Source organism: Accipiter gentilis, chromosome 19, assembly GCF_929443795.1.
Source record: "Accipiter gentilis chromosome 19, bAccGen1.1, whole genome shotgun sequence".
Classification (NCBI taxonomy): domain Eukaryota; kingdom Metazoa; phylum Chordata; class Aves; order Accipitriformes; family Accipitridae; genus Astur; species Astur gentilis.
The window spans coordinates 12,039,756-12,057,714 of record NC_064898.1 but is presented as its reverse complement, the minus strand read 5'-3'; positions in this window follow the sequence as shown (position 1 = coordinate 12,057,714).

The following is a 17,959-nucleotide window of genomic DNA, read 5'->3' as shown; positions in this document are numbered from 1 at the left end:
AAAAGGAGGCTGAGGGGAGACGTTATCACTACAACTACCTGAAAGGAGGTTGTAGCGAGGTGGGGGTTGGTCTCTTCTCCCAAGTATCAAGTGATAGGATGAGAGGAAACGGCCTCAAATTGTGCCAGGGAGGTTTAGATTGGAGACTGGGAAAAATGAAAGGGTTTTCAAGCATTGGAACAGGCTGCCGGGGGAAGTGGTTGAGTCAACATCCCTGAAGGTACTTAAAAGCCATGTAGATGTGGTGCTTAGGACATGGTATAGTGGTGGACTTGGCAGTGTTAGGTTTACAGTTGGACTGAATGATCTTAAAGGTCTTTTCCAACCTAAATAATTCTAGAACTCTATGATCGATGTTGTTGTTCCTAGCACATGGCTAAAATATTGGGATATTATTCAGTGGATCCCTTGCATTATCTGGAGACAAAAAGCATTTATAGAGAAACAAAAATATTCTTTACTAGAACATCATTGTCCTGTTGTGTGAATGGTCTGATTTTCATAACATCTATTGGGAAGTTTGCACAGCCTCTGGTATATTAATAACAAATCAGTCAGAGATTGTTAAAAGGCTACCTCAACCTGTCTAAAATGCATACAATTTCAGATAAAATCCTAAAAAAATACAATTCAGCCCAGAACTTGATGAAAGTATGGAAACCTTGAAAAGAATGTGCATTCTTTCCCTTTTCTCCTTTCCAAACTCACCATTAGTAAAAAGTAACTGTGCTGGGATAAAGTTTACCTTTTAAATAAATCTAAGTAATTAAGATGTGCAAAAAGGTAAGATATGACAAACAATGATTTTCAATATTTTACACCATAGTTCTGTTAATAATTACTAAACACTTCCAACAAAGACAAAAGGACCAACTTAATCCTAATATAGTTTTCAGTCTAATTTCATTAAAGTTTAAAGCACACCCTACTAGACTTGTTTCTCAATGGCGTATTTCTTTTGCCGATGTTCACAGTGAATGTCCAATTGCCACTTGATGGTTCTTTTCAATTGTTAGGGTATTTTAATGTGTAACTCTGGCTTCATATTCCCTGTATGTAAAGCACAATGTAAAAGTGGATACAAAATTCAATGCCAAACCACCATATATAAAATGCTTTGGATATCCCAGACCCCTAGAATATATGAGGAAACTTTTTAATATAAAAATATGCTTAGTGACATAAATCTGTGCTGCATGTTTCCTATCTTTGTTTCAGGTAATGTGGCATAACCTTAACTGCACTCCCTTAGCACCATGATCTTACCAAAACCAAATGTGTGTATAGTAACTGTTATATCTATTGGCGATAAGAGAGAGGAACTAAGCATGACTGGTGGAAGGAAGCCATGAATGTTTTCCTGGAAAACAGCAACCAGGTTGACCAAAACACGATAATGAAGTAAAAACAGTACCTGGAGATTAGTAACCAAAAGTAAATATGTGACTCCATGTGTGCATATGTGTGTGTGTCATGTTATTATTTGTTGTTGTTGTTTAAGTAGTGACAGTTTATTTTTATTTTTTATTCATTTCAGTTAGTTTGTTAAATTTAGTTAGTAAAGTAAGTATTATAAGTATTTGAATTAAGCAAGAGCTTGTCTGTTTCCCTGGCACAACCACATCCAAGCTAATCAACCAACTTTCACAGAATGCTGTAATGAAATTTGATGGGAGGTGTGTGGGCAGAAGGCATTGGGATTCTCAAGAGCTGTGAATCAATCCCTGTGTTTGAGCACCAAGCTCCTGTGTGACAAATTGCTGGAGAAGAGATAACATATGAAATCCTAAATCTGTTTTAAATACTCTTTTGTAATGGTTATTTTAATCAATATCTTTGATTACATCTCTTAACCAATCTTTAATCTTATTTATGACAGTCAATCTCATAGTTAAATAATTTCTTTTAGTTTTACATTTACTTTAGAATTTTTTTTTAATACCCTTGCACATCAAACCTCATTATGCAAAAGAGATCCACAACTGAGTTATACTGGTCTGCTAAATAAATTCATCATTACTCTTCTATAAGAAACTAAATTTCTTAAATTTCTTGCTTTACAGATGGGACGAAGAAAAATTATACAAACAGTCTGACACATGCACATTGTTTAAATCCATATGTAACTCAAGATGTCAATCCTGAAAATATTGGCTATTGCCATTACTGAAAACACTACAAAACTCGAGTAGGAAGAAAGAGGTAGAAAGCTTACAGAGTCCATACAGGTGTGTTTCAGTAGGGCAACAATTTCACCTGACCTTACTGTATGTTGATACGAAGCAAGAATAAAGAACTGTTTTCTGTGTCATTCAGATTTGTTAACCTCAAAACACTTGCAGAACTGTTGGCAAAAAAGTATGAGATTTTAACAAGAGTTGACTTTGCCATCACAAGGCATGAGGAGATGACAGGTTAACATCCTTCTAAATGTACATTACCATATGCTTGAGTGGAGTTTTGTAGAGCTTTGTCTTCTTAGACTCTTATGTTCAAATAATTCGGTTGGATGAAGTTATGCCTGCTTACATTATGTGTCTGACTGACTCATAACTGGTGCTTATATTAGATGATTGCAGGATGAGGAAATCATGGCCTCATTTCAAGTAAAAGTCAGAGAACATCCTTTGAGAAAATGAATGCTAGTCTCTTTTAAAAATGCATTATGCCTTCTATCTCATTTGAAGGTGAAAGGTCATTTTATTACCAGGTGGCTTTAACATTGTATCATTGATGTCATGTAAACGAGGAAATGAAGTCTTGTGACAACAGAGTTTCTTAGACGGAATTTCTGATTTTACTCTTTAACAAGTTTATAATTTTACCTCTTAAATCTAGGTATTTCCCCTTATAAAGACTGGTACTGGTGGAAGGCACTAGAAAGCACTAATATGAATGCCACAGTGTTATTTCAGTCACCAAGACCCTTCCTTTTATTACCAGTTCTTCACAGACATTTCCGTGATTGCAATACTACACATAGAAGACATCAGGCTCCTATTTTCACTGAATTCAGTGCTGAGAAGCCAGCTGATCTCAACAGCATGAGATTAGGCATCATTTTTCCCAGACAAATGGAGGCATTTTGCATAGCTGAAAAGTCTGTCTCCTACTCTCATGTTTAAGAATTTTTTAATTACTATAGCAGTGCAAACAAACAAAGTTTTTTATGTTAAGCTCTGTCTCTCTGTATCTATACACTTATTTCTTTAAATTGGTGTGGCACTGTTTCTTCTCTGCTTCTGGCTTCAAGATTTATTGCTTTGATTTAGTTGAAAGCTGTCCTTATGGCACTACGGTGAAACCTGAAAAGCATGTCTTTTCACATTGTGCTGTCTCATTTCAGGTTTGCCTCACATTGTTAGTTGAAATGATGCACCTCTGTGTTCAAGAAAGCATCAGTTCATCAACTCTGTGTTATTACTAAAAGCAAATTTTTGTTCTGAGGACCTAAACTGTAGGTGCTGTAGGTGTTCACAAGCAAAGATCTAATTTCCCTGTAGACTTATTTAATTGTATCTAAAGTTCTACAATTTTACTATCTAGGATTCTAGAAATTCAGGACACTAAACACAACAGCTAAATATGATCAAAAATCTTTGTTCAGGCTTCCAAGTAACTGAAAATTAAAATATCTACAATTTATTGAAGATTCTGGTAAAAAAATGGTTTTATGAATCCAGGATTTGAAGCTTGAGTGACTAAAAATTTTGCAGTTCACCTTGTTGGAGCCAGAATGCCTCCACTGTTATTCACACACATTGTAAGCTACTATGTCCCTTCTTTCAGCTGTCAGAATCTCAGAATTGTGAAATACAAACCATCTTTTTAAACTTTCTGCTGGTTTTGTAAGCACATGTTCCCATTTCATCTGTATTAGCATGTATCCAAAGATTTCTGTCACTTCCTATCTTTACCATTGCTGGAGTTCACAGTCCTGAGGGATATGGGACAAGCAAAGAGTAAAGCCAGGTCCCTGAATTTTAGGAAAACAAAATTCCAGCTGTTCAAGGAGTTAGGACCCCTGGGAAAACTGCACTCAGGGACAAGGGAGCAGAACAGACCTGGCAGAGCTTTAAGGATGCTTTCCATAGATTACAAGAACTCTCAGTCCCCAGGTGTAAGAAATCAGGAAAGGAAGGCAAAAGACCCACACGGATGAGTCAAGACTTGCTGATCAAACTAAAGGGCAAGGAGAAAATGCACAGGTAGTAGAAGCAGGGACAGGTATTCTGGGAAGAGTATAGGTATGCTGCCTGGTTGGATAGGGATGGGGTTAGGAAGGCCGAGGCAAGGCTGGAGCTGAATTTGGCAAGGGACACAAGGAATAATAAGGGCTTCTATACATACGTCAGGCAAGACTTGCCCTTGGTGAAGCCATGCTGGCTGTTTTGAATTACCTCCCTGTCCACCATGTGCCTTAGCATAGCTTCTAGGAGGATCTGTTCTATGATATTCCCAGGCACAGAAGTAAGCTGACAGGTTGTTCCCAGGGTGCTGTGTTTCCCTTTTTCCAGTCACCAGGGTCTTCACCTGACTGACATGACATTTCACTCATTCATCAGTAACACAGGCAGTGAGGTCAAGTGCACCCTCAGCAAATTTGCAGATGGGTGGTGCAGTTGACACACCCAAGGGACGGGATGCCATTCAGAGGGATCTGGACAGGCTCGAGAAGTGGGCCCATGTGAACCTCATGAAGTTCAACGAGGCCAAGTGCAAGGTCCTGCACATGGGTTAGGGCAATCCCTGGTGTCAATACAGGCTGGGGGATGAAGGGATTGAGAGCAGCCCTGCAAAGGACTTGAGGGTACTAGTGGATGAAAAGCTGGACATGAGCTGGCAATGTGCGCTCACAGCCCAGAAAGCCAGCCTTATCCTGGGCTGCATCAGAGGAAATATGGCCAGCAGGTTGAGAGAGATGATTGTCCCTCTCTATTCTGCTCTCATGAGACCCCACCTGCAGTACTGCATCCAGCTCGGGAGTCCTCAGCACAAGAAAGACATGGACCTGTCGGAGTGGATCCAAAGGTGGGCCACAAAAATGATCGGAGGGATGAACACCTCTCCTATGAAGAAAGTCTGAGAGAGTTGGGATTGTTCAGCCTGCAGAAGAGAAGGCTCTGGGGAGACCTTATTGCAGCCTTTCAGTACTTAAAGGGGGCTTATATGAAAGTTGTAGACGTACTTTTTAGTCAGTCCTGTTTGGTAGGACAAGGTGTAATGATATTAAACTAAAGGAGGGTATATTTAGACTAGATATAAGGAAGGAATTTTTTATGATGAGGGTGGTGAAACACTGGAACAGGTTGCCCAGAGGGGGGTAGATGCCCCATACCCGGAAACATTCAATGCCAGTTTGGATGTGGCTCTGAGCAACCTGATCTAGTTGAAGATTGCCCTGCTCATTGCACGGGGGATTGGACTAGATGACCTTTAAGAGTCCTTTCCAACCCAAACTATTCTATGATTCTATGATTTACTTGAAAACCTTGAAGTATTGGTGTATTTTGTTAATGCTTAGAGAGATAGTATACATCTTAAAACTTGCTATCCTCAAATATGACAGTGCTTCAAAATCATATCAAATCTTTTAAAAAAAGGCTTTTTTGTAGTTCAAAGCATATTAGCTATTAAGTATAAATGCAGTGAACTGAAAAAAATAATAAACTGAACAAATATTTTCAATTAACTTAAAATATCATTTTGTAGAAGGGCTTAGGAAAATCCCATCTTGCTGAAAAAGTGTGTTGAAATTAAATTCTTTCTGCAGTTTTTTCCACCATCATTATAATTCCTGTCTTGAAATGTCATTATCACTGACGTCAAGTTGCTACAGTTCAAGAGTTATGTTTCTGCAGATATTTCTTCATTCAGTTTTAATGTTAGGAGGATTCTTGGTACTGTCATAACTTATATCAACATTAGAAAGGTTCAGTGAGCTCTATAGAAATCTATTATTGAAGTGTATTTGGCAGGTGAGTAATCTGAAATTTGGATCTTGATTGGTTGAGTTGCATTTTGGTTATCCATAAATAATGCAGATCTGAACTCAGCTGTGATCAGCATTCTCTGTCTTACCCATTTGTTATTTCAAATGTCCATGCCCAACTAAATGAAAATATAAGCAAGCAAACATGACCCTTTCTTGCACTATTTTCTCTGTAAAATATTTTGTAGATGAAGATTCATTCCCAGCTAACCACACACCAACAAAACCCAAAACCTGTTCATTGACTTTCATATGCTCCTTTACAAAAAAATAAGAAATGAACATCAGAATGATCAGAATGATTATGATGATTATGATGAATAATTAATAATGCTGTTGATTCCTGTAAACATATTTGCAGAGTTTTTTGAATATGTCATACCTGCTATTTGAACACATCACTCTGCTGCACAAAGATTGGTCTAAAGACGCTTCAAATGCTTAATTCCCTGCAATATAGTAGGAAACACTTGAGGAATTCTATTGGAAACCATCTGGCAGAAAATAAGTAGGAAAAATTAAAAAGCCTATTTTCAGTCCTGAGTCCCCTTTTAGTGTCTGCTGTCTGTTCATGTTGTTGTTCACCCAGCTGCCAAGTGGAACAAAATGTGCTGCTGCTATTCTGGGGTTACAAACAGTATATTTAAGAAGACAGATAACATAATTCAAGATTCTGCAGCTGAAGTTTTTTGGAAAATTTTAAGGCATGTAACACTTTAACCTTGTAATAATCTCGCACACTTTGGTCAAAAAAGTATTAAAAAAAAATTGTTGGGAAATACTAAGTATTCCTGTTTCTGCACAGAATTATGAACAGTTAAAAGGAAAAGTAATTTGAAGATAGAAAAGACAAGATTTAATGAGGCAGTCCAAAAGACAAGACCTAGATAACCCTCTAAAGCAGATTTAAAGGAATAATAAGGTTTGTGCTAGAATATGTATCAGTTTGTTTTACAAGACATCAAGCTTACCCTGTGAGAAAATTTAAGAAAATTGTGTTTTAGGGAAAGACACGTCTCAGAAGCAGCCAGTGTACATTGTTTGGGAATACTGCAAGTCTGGAAATACATAGTCACCTTTCAGATAATACTTGCATTTGAGCTATACATCTATGCAAGAGCCAAACTTATCTTTCTCACCCTCCAGTTTTTTACTAATCATCCCAAGAAATACCAAACTTCAGGAAAACTCAGTGCTTTTATTTATCTTGCAAAATTCTCCATGAGGAAACGCAGATGAGTGTGGATCTTGCTGAACATTCCTTAGTTCTAAGCAAATTATTTAGTCAGGATCCGATCCTTGATATCAGTACTATGTCTATGTTAGTAAACAAAGTGAGCTGGGACCACTCTGAAGGCAAAAGGAACACCATAGCACCAGTCTACATGATTAAACTCTCTCCTGTCCTCCAAGTAACACGGCCTTGTGCTTACTGCCCACCAGGAGCAGACTTTGGCCAGTGCTATCCAGAGTGGTGCCTTGGCTTTGTACAGTGCTTGGTGGTCTGGGCTAAAACCATACCAACAGTGTAGCTAATCACAGTGCTTGGTCTGATTTAGTTTTCAAACATAAATATGGGCTGTGAGTCCACCTGAATCCACGACAATGTAGCTAGCATCCTGAAGAAATGGGACAGCCCACAGATGGGAAAAAACCAACCATAAAACACCTGGCATGAAGTCTGCTCAGGTCCATAAGGCTTGTCTGAACTAGCTAAACTGCTCCCAGACTCAAGCGCTATTCCTGTGTGAGTCAAATAAACAGGGCTAGGGAACATTCCCAGGTATTGGAACTTGATCATCCACCCTGTGAAATTGTCAGCGTGGTCCCTAGCAGGCTTTTTTTGATCTAGGCCACACTCTTCCACAGAATCACAGAATGATTCTGAAGCACAGTGCAGAGGCTAGCATGGGATCATTCTCAACAGGCAGGAGGTTAAGAGTTTAATGCAGTGGGTACAGGGTGTTCTCTTCCAATTGACCTCAACTCTCAAGAGCAAACCTGCATACAGCTAACTAGTTTAGCTAGGACCATGTAGTCCTTAGAAATAATCACTCATAGAATCTTAGAATAATTTAAACCATAAAGGACTTCTGTAGATCACCTAATCCAGTTTTGTTCAGAGTGGATCAGTTGCATCAGGTTCCTCAGGGACTTGTTTAGTCAAGTTTTTAATATCTCCAGAGATGGAAATATACCTATACTGTTAAATAAAAGAGGGCCAGTGACTGAATTGGAATATTAGACCCTCATTACCCAGATGACTGAACTGCTAGTTTACTCTCCGGGTTTGGATGATACATCTTTTTTGCTTCAGGGCAAATGCCCCACTTATTATGGGGACAAGCTAGGCGCCACACTTGGCCATTGCAGTTATAGTCCCCAGGTGTCTATCTTTAGCAACATAGACATAGTCAATATGGCCACATTTGCCCAGGATGTTGGCCAATCTAGTCAGGTCTTCCAGACCTGAGCTACATAGAGCCCACTATGGTGTCTCTGCATTTGTAGCGTTAACAAAACTCTAACCTTAATAAATCACCAGTGAATTAGTAATGGAGCTGATTGTGTTTATTTATTCATTTCAGTTTAATATAATAAAGACATTATACAAGGCTCTAGGTGGTCTAATATTTAATTATATGTTAAATATGACTAAATTACACCTCATCAGCATTTAAATCAGTTCCCAAAGCAGGCAAACACCTACTCCCTCTGTGTACCTCCTAACCACATTCAGCTTTCTCCAGAGTACAAATGTAGCTGTTGCAGAGTGAACTCTGAAGAAAATCTGAGCATCTAGGAAATGCAGCAGGCACTGTTCAGCTGGGTGCATACTTTTCCTTTACAAGGAGTGGGAAACAGCTTGAGCATTGCTGCCACACATGAATGGCAACGAGAGTGCCATAGTCTCTCAAGTGGATTGGTCCTGAGCCATATAAGGTTTTACAGGCCTTTAATTTAATTAGTACCTTAAATTTCAGTAGATCATTTAATGCATCAGATTTCTACAGATACCACAATGTGTAAGAATCTTCAAATCCTGAATAATTTCAATGTCTCTTACGCAGAGGATCTTGTGCAATCCTGTTGTGAAATGACCAAAGTAGGGCTAACAGAGAAATGATTGGACTCTGAAATTAAAAGTCAGGAGATAAAAACTATAAAATAAAAGGATTTTATGGAAATTAAACTTGTAAGGGATAGATGACATTTTAATGAGATCTCAGGTTCAGTTGTGGTTGAGTTCTCTGTCATTCGACTTTGTCCTCTACACAATTCCAGCTTCAAAATAGAAGCATCAGACTAACCGATAGTGCATTTGCTTAAATATTAAACAACTTAGAGTGTAAATTTCATATTTTAATTGTCCGATATTGTTTATAGCTGCTGCTGTCTTTGGCTACACCATGAGAAGTGGACTCTTCTCATACATGTATGGTAAGAGGACAAGAGGCAGTAAACAAAAGTTGCAAAAGGGAATATTTCAAGAAGATATTATGAGAAAATTTCTCACAATGAAAGTAGTCAAATACTGAAACAACTTGCCCAGAGAAGCTGTGAATTTTCTTATAGATATTCAAAACTAAACTGAACATTCCCCTGAGGAACCTGGTCTCATATGGCCCTACTTTGGGAAGAGGGACAGATCAAGTAGCATCTAGAGGTCCATTCTAACCTGAATTAGTCTATGATTCTCTGACTTTTTTTTTTTTTTCTGTTTTTATGTGATATGGTTTATTATTTATATGATAGATGCAGAAATTAATTATAAGTGGAAAATCATGATAAATCAGTAGGAGAATATCATGAACCAGCAAAAAATATGTAATTGTTACTTGTAAAAATTTCCAATAACTTCAAAATATGGTGGAGTCACAGCTAGCCATGGGCATAGGGCTATGTTAGACTAACTGCATCATTTGGCAATGATTTGGTATGATTCTGATCATGAATGCTATGAAAGGACATAAATCTAGAAGTAAAGAATGTAAGTCTCACAAGTAAAGGAGGGTTGTGCTCTGGAATTCAGTGACTCTGAAAAGGACCCATAATAGCTACATATGTGGTAAATAATAAGGTAATATTGAAAAGCCAGGAAAACGATTCTCAGATATACAAGCAGCGAATTACCAAACGTGAGAGGAGCAGCAGAGATGTTATTATTAATGAGATATTGATGGAATATGGAGTATGCTTTTCAAGTAAGACTTCAACAAATTGTAGAGAACTCCAAAAAGAAGAGTAAAAGAACAGTAAAACTGAAATTTTCAATCTGGGCAATATATTTTTGTGGGAAATTCGAAAAAGAAAGCTTTTTAATGATTTTACTCAAAATAATTCTCTTAATCAGTTTGTCATCTAAAAATTATTCTGCCTTAAAGAACAACATGGTGGGATATTTTACACTATAGTCTATCATACTGCAATTTTCTGACTTTATATAGTATAAAGCTATAGAAATTCCAGTCCTTACACACTTTTCTGCAAAGGAATAAGGGCTGACTGTATAAATGAAAATCTACCAAATTGCAGCAAAGACTCTTCTTTCATTTGCATGACTCCACTGATGACTTCTTGATCTTGTCTTATATCAGTGCTCTGTGCTTAGGCAAAGTTCTTTACATTCTAAAATATGCAATCATTTTGAGCAAAACAGAACAAAGCAAACATTTATGTAAGGGAAAACAATAATTTTGGTGTAACAGTAATTTTTTCTCAGTTTATAGAGACCGCTAAAGTGGTCACTTCTTATGCAGACACTCTGCTGCAGAATCTTTGAGTGAAGCATCTTATAAGGGGGGTAGCACCCATGAGAACAGCAATCAGAAGCAGCATGTTTCTGTAAACACCTTCAGCGCTTACCTTGCATTTGATTTTAGCTTCACTGTAGGATGGCAGAGCTCCAATGGTTTCATTAGTCAGGACTTTGCTACCTGAGCCCATATTTATTTTATTATCTCTGTTTTCTCCACTTTCAGTCAGCGTGTTGTAAGAACTTCATAAGCACTCCTGGCTTGTGGCAATCCATGAGATGCACAAGACTGTCTCTATTAACATCCATAAATCCAGTATCTGTCTGAACTTGAATTTATTAAACTCACACTTGCAGCTAACCTTTGAGCCTTGCACCAATCTTATTGATGTTTAAATAACATCATGTGTCTTTACTTTTTCCCCTGGTGCTTGCAAAAAGTTTTCATTTCAGTCATTATGGCAGGTAAGGTGAAAGCAGCAATTCCAGAGAATCTACAGGTACTAGGGAATAGTCCGCTCCCTAATAGATTCTCACACAATGTTTTTGTTATTTTTCAGTAAATAATTGGAAATTCTCAATACTGAATGAACATTCTTTAATGTCAGTTATCACAATAAAACAAAAGCATATTTACTCAAATCTTTGTTGAGATACTCTGAAATATCCTTTTAAGGCAAAACAGCCTAGGGTCAGGGCATCTTGCTTGTTTTATTGCCAATCAGCACAAACGTCCCATATCTGACTTGGGTAATAAGTAAAAGAAGAGCACAGATAGGCAAGCATTGCACAGATATCTGTCCTTCCTCTGCCCCACCTCAGCTTTCCTGGTTTTCACCACTGGTTGCACACTGAGGAGGTGGTGGGCAGCACAGGAGTTTGAGTACACGTAATGGTTTCTGCTGCCTGTACATAGCAGGTTTCTTGTTGCTCTGTTTGTAATGGGTTTTGCTGATTTATTCCTTTGTGTCCTTAACACAGAGGGGGTCACCCATGGCCACAGTCCCTAGGGGGGTATTCCTACCCCTTTAAGCATGGAGTGCCCCCTTAAACATGTGTCTCTGTTCACATGTGCTCCTCTGACTGAATAAAGTTTTTTGGCCCCAGTGATTTAGTTTCCTCCACTGTTCTTTCATTTGCCTCAGGATGAGGCCTACATCCACCAAGAAGCAGACAGCCCATCTGCACAAAATATCACTCCAGCTTTGCCTGAAGGTGGTGACTATGGGTTTTGAAACAAAGGTATCTGGCAAACCAACATTTGGCAACTGATAGTAGGAAATAATGACCAGCAACTTCCAGACAAGCCATAGCCCTCCACAAACTTCCTCAGTGCTAGAGAGGCAGCAGGAGTTACTGTAGAGGGAAAAATGTGACAGGCCACAGCTATTCAGGTGGCTTCAGTTCATGAGTCCAGTTTCCCATGAAGTAACTTATTTAATTACTTCACACTGAAGTTGCAGATTTCTGCTAACCTTTAACAAACTTCCAAACAATATATTGAGTTATTATAATAATGGAAAGCCCTTAGAAAAATCTGAATATACTGTGTTAAGTATTGAGCTATTTCTTCATTTTCCAAGCTATGGATCTTTCAATTCTGCCATGGATATCTCTGACACCAGTCACTTCTGTTAATAATTTCATACCTACATTGCTGGTAGCCATGGTAGCTGTTAGCCAGATGCTGAGAAGTATTATCTAATCTAGGTGGAATATTTGCTTCTGACAAAGTCATATAAGTGACATATTTGTTAATTAAATGAAGTCAGACAAGTCCTTTATCATGCATTTTCCATAAACAAAAATGTTCAGAATAGCCTCTTTGACATGGAAGGCCAGAAGAAAAACAAAATCTGTCCCAGTGTTCAGGGACATTTCATTTTGTTAGGTTTCAGGCTGTCGACAATGTTATTTCCCAAATCTTCAGGAAGTTATGTTCATGGGAAGAATAAATTTGAGATAAGGCGTCTTCTTTATGTTGAGCTTTATGAAGGCTACAGCATATGGAACAAATGGTCCAAAAGACATATAAGGCTGGAATCTCATGTTTTCTAATATATCTGCCAGAAGCTCTGTAAGTGTCTCAACAAATCAAACCCAGTTCTGCACATGAAGAGAAAGCCACTGATCAGCATTTTGAACAAACTGGAGGGACATGTATATTTCTCTCTAGAGAGGATAACTAAAAGGAGATTATGGAGACAAAGTCTTGGCTCTTGAAACCTTGGAAAGAGAATTTGGCTGAAATTTGTTAGAGGTAAATCCAGTTATTAAATTGCCTATGTACTCTTGCTACCTATCTTCAGCTTTTAGACATGATGATTGCTGCTCATGCTGCTCTTTGCTTAGACTATAATACATCAGTATTATGCTTTGGGGCCATTTTGCAAATGAGGAAAGGAGAGGCCTTCTAATCATTGAAAGAGTTGCTTATCCTGCCCAGAAGGTAAAACACACAAAATCTAGCCTCCTCTGTATCCTCTCCAACTTTAACCATCCAAAACCCAATAGCATTTAAAGCTTATTTCTCATTTTAAAAGTGTTTTCTAAAAAACATGTCCAAACAGTAAGCCCAAATCCATAGTATTAATTGTGCCCATCTTGTATAAAAGACAATATGGCCCATGAAGATTGCATCCCATAAGGAAAGTGGGAGGTCTGTGCTGCATAGGCCTATGCCTGCACACAGCAGGAATTGAGACTCTCCAGATTCCTTATGGGATGAGTGTTCAAATATCCTTCCCTAATTGTATCATTTTTCCACTACAGATATTCAAACACAGAAATTTCTTTCCACAAATATTCTCTAATGTACTTTCAGACCTCTCTGTCCTGCTAGTAATCAACATTTCTGAAGAGTCTCTAGCACTGTGAAAAGAGTTGAAAAAAGGTTGCTACTATGTATTATTAACCTGCTTATGCATGGAATATGGACTATGGACTGGAATTGGAAAAGATCATGTGGAACTGATCTCCTATGGAAGTGAGGTGTTCCATCTAAACAAGTAGTGTCATTTCTAGTTCACCTAAATTCCTGTTTCACCTGACTTTGAATGTCTGTAATGTAGATATCTCGGCAATGTAGAACACCGTAACCTTCCAGTATAGTTACATGGAAAGAACAATTCATTCATCTTACTTGTGTCTCTACTTCAGTGGGTGATGAATCACACTGAAGAAATGCCCATTTAACCCCATTGACTATATAGAAAGCCCAGCTGAGATGTAGACGTATATATAACAGCAGGATTTGCATTAGGAAAAATGAATCCAACTTCTAATCTCCCTCCGAATTCAGTGAAGAGAATTACATGCATCCAGAAGGTGATTAATATAGATATACACCTTTCCATAGTGCAGTGTATTCTCTTAACTGTCTGTCTTTCTCCATTGCCTATAACAAGCATGTACAGGTATAGATGAAACCATATGGTTAAAGTTAGATGAGATGAAAGCCACTTATGCAGTTATTTGCCAGTTCTCCTGGAACACACCTTCATCATATTCACAAGTGTGATGAAGGCTAATATATTGTCCATATGCTTCCATATCAGTTTGAAATCCTTGTCTTAAAGCACCAGCAGAGAGTAAAGGAAATGTAATCTTTTTTCTAGATAGTGACTAAATGGGTGCATCTACATTAGCAACTAGTGTAAAGTGAGAAGGTGTGGTGGATTGACCTGGGCTGGTCACCAGGTGCCCACCAAAGCTGCTCTGTCAGTCCCCTCCTCAGCTGGACAGGGAAGAGAAAATATAATTAAAGGCTCATGGGTCAAGATAAGGACAGGGAGAGATCACTCGCCAATTACTGTCATGGGCAAAACAGGCTCGACTTGGGGTAATTAGTTTCATTTATTACCAATCAAATCAGAGTAGGATAATGTGAAATAAAACCAAATCTTAAAACACCTTTCCCCCACCCCTCCCTTCTTCCTGGGCTTAAATTTACTCCTAATTTTCTCTACCTTTTCCCCCAAGCAGTGCAGGGGGACAGGGAATGGGGGCTGCGATTAGTTCATCACACGTTGTCTCTGCTGCTCCTTCTTCTTCAGGGGCAGGACTCCTCACTCTTCCCCTGCTCCAGTGTGGGGTCCCTCCCACAGGAGTCTCTCCTCCATGAACAGCTCCAGCGTGGGTCCCTTCCACGGGCTGCAGTCCTCCAGCACAGACTGCTCCAGTGTGGGTCCCCCACGGGATCACGAGTCCTGCCAGCAAGCTTGCTCCAGTGTGGGCTTCCCACAGGATCACAGCCTTCTTTGAGCATCCACCTGCTCCAGCGTGGGCTTCCCACAGCGTCACAGCCTCCTTAGGGCATCCACATGCTCCAGCGTGGGGTCCTCCCCTGGCTGCAGGTGGAGATCTGCTCCACTGTGGACCTCCACGGGCTTCAGGGGGACAGCCTGCCTCATTGTGGTCTTCCCCACAGGCTGCAGGGGAATCTCTGCTCTGGGGCCTAGAGCACCTCCTCCCCCTCCTTCTGCACTGACCTGGGGGTCTGCAGGGTTGTTTCTCTTACATCTTCTCACTCCTCTCTCTGGCTGCTGTTTTTTCCCACTGCAACTTTATTCCCTTCTTCAATCTGTTATCCCAGAGTCACTACCACTATTGTTGATGGGCTCGGCCTTAGCCAGCAGTGGGTCCATCTTGGAGCCAGCTGGCATTGGCTCTACCAGACGTAGGGGAAGCTTCTAGCAGCTTCTCACAGAAGCCACCCCTGTACCCCCCCTGCTACCAAAACCTTGCCACACAAACCCAATACAGAAGTGCTAGAGTTTGACTTGATTGTATGTATGTATATGGCATGCCTCCAAGTATAGACTCAAGGTAAATTTGCACAGAAGAAGAATCCTCCCAGTATGCTGAATTATGACTTAGAGACACCTCTAAGTCATGGTAGATTTTCATGTTTGGAGACTGTATGCATGCCATCTTTTTTCCTTTTTTATAAGGTTTAAGGGTGACTACCACCATAAAATCCATAAATCTTGAGAGTAAGAGCAGCTTCTTGCTCTCCTTTCCATCACAACCAGTAAGACAGACCATACACGCCAATTTCAGTTCTTGTTGACAGCTGTGAGATCTTACTGAATGCTCAGAGGTGTAACTATGGAAATCATTTGGCTTGTAGGATCTCTTTTTTTATTTTAAAACTTTTTTATACCTCCCTCTAAAATTGCCATCTCCTGGCTCCTGTTAGGCAGAGGATATGCAACTTTTCTAACCTACCATTTCATATCAGTGGTGGTGATGATTGGTAAGAAAACAGCACAGCTTGTCTATTAGAACCAAATTGAATTTGCAAGGATGCTAGTGTGATTATATAGTTATGCATCCATGTGTGTGCACAGACATACATATATGTCTAACATATCCAACATTAATCAATGAACTTAAGGTTTCTGTGCAATTTAAATTAAAGCTCAGGATGGGTTACATTTTCTGTAGAAGAAAGCTTTGTTACTCTTCTCTGCACCAGGCACAACAGACATGCTGAATACATTTATACAAGGAAATGAAAAAGGTCCATAGTGCAAGCTAGAGAATTTACTTGTGATCCTTCATACCCTTTTTTAGCCTGCTTTCTCACACCCATTTGGTTTGTAGAAATTAGCAATCTGCCAGATAATGCCCAATGGATAATACATGACAGAACCTATTCCCAGAGGGCAATTGGACACAGTTACTCTTTTTTGGAAGGGCAGAGGCAGCAGCTTTGTGAACTCAAGTTCTGCCATTGAACAGCTACAGAGCTGACTCTGCCCTGTGTTATTTAGTAGTATGGATGTACCCAGATGGATCCAGGCTGTGACACTTGGCAGCAGCAGCCAGAGGCAAGAGGAGTTAATTTTTAAATAGGAGTAATCTTTTCTACAAAGATGTCTCCTAACACAAGCTCCCACAAAGCAACCTCATTGGTATATTAGAATAGACTTGCTAGCCCCATTTAGCTCTGTTTCTCTGCAGCTAGTAGTGACAAGAGGGCAGAAGAGGCTATAATTCAATGGTTATTTTCACCTGGGACAACAGTACCTGCTTATAAAGTGCTTTAGGTTTGTGTTTACATTCCTTGGATTAATCTGCTGTCCTTGATCCGCAGTAAGACTGGAGGAATGTAGTAATGCAGTGGAACAGATTTAGAAACAAAAAGACAATGAAGGGATACTGGGATACACTGATCCTAATGAACTTTTACTCTTAAAGAAACACATAGGGCTTAAATATGTACTTTTACTGGGGGGGGGGGGGGGGGGGGGGGGGAGAGGGAGGGGCAAAAGGGTGAAGTTTAAAACACAACATTTCTAAACTGTTAAAATAACTACAGGATGTTGTCACCCCGACCTCACTTTCTGCAACACCATAAGCTCTGTTGCTAAGTAATTAACAGAGCTAAAGAAAGAAGAGAGAGAAAAAGAATGCTATTTCTAAATTCTCTTTAAGGAGCTCTTATATGGTTAGTAGGTGACAGCACATCCAGTTATAACTGTTATTCTAATATAATGCAACTCACACTGAAGGGAGCATGGTGAAACTGTTATTTGGGTCCAAATGGCTTTATCTTGCAAAGCACATATTCATTTGCCCTGGACTTTGGCTAATATTCACATTGTTCTGAAGGAGAAAATTACTTCCTTTCTCCAGGGTGACATGGTATTTAGATTTGACCCCTAGTTAGCCCTCAGAAATTCTGAGTATGAGCTTTTCTGCTGGTAGAGCACCTCCTTTCAGCATCACAGTGGGATCCACCCCACTGCTTTGTCTAAAGTTACAGAACAATTCCGTGATGAACGCAGGGATGAAATTCAGCTGCTTCTTTCTCATTAGGATACTTTCTGAGCAGTTTCTCCTAACAGGCTGCTTTAATTTGTAAGCAGAGGCAAAATAGAAGCAAACAGCTAATCTTTGTGGCTGTCTGCATTCAGAGGTCTAACAAAAAAATTATCCTGATAGCAAACCTGACATTTAATATTTCAAAGGAATAACATATACTCTTCAGTATACAAAAGATGTTTCGATTTCAGCCTTGTTCAAGCCCTGCATTGAAAGGCACCCATCCATCCTATTGTAAAATTGAATGAGTTATTTATTATTACTGTAGTGAAACTGTGGGATCTTTAATTTCATCAGGATTACTAGATTGCAGATATCTGACTACTTAATAACCTTGTATTTACTGAGAATAAAAGGCTGCTGCTGAAGTGACAGAGATG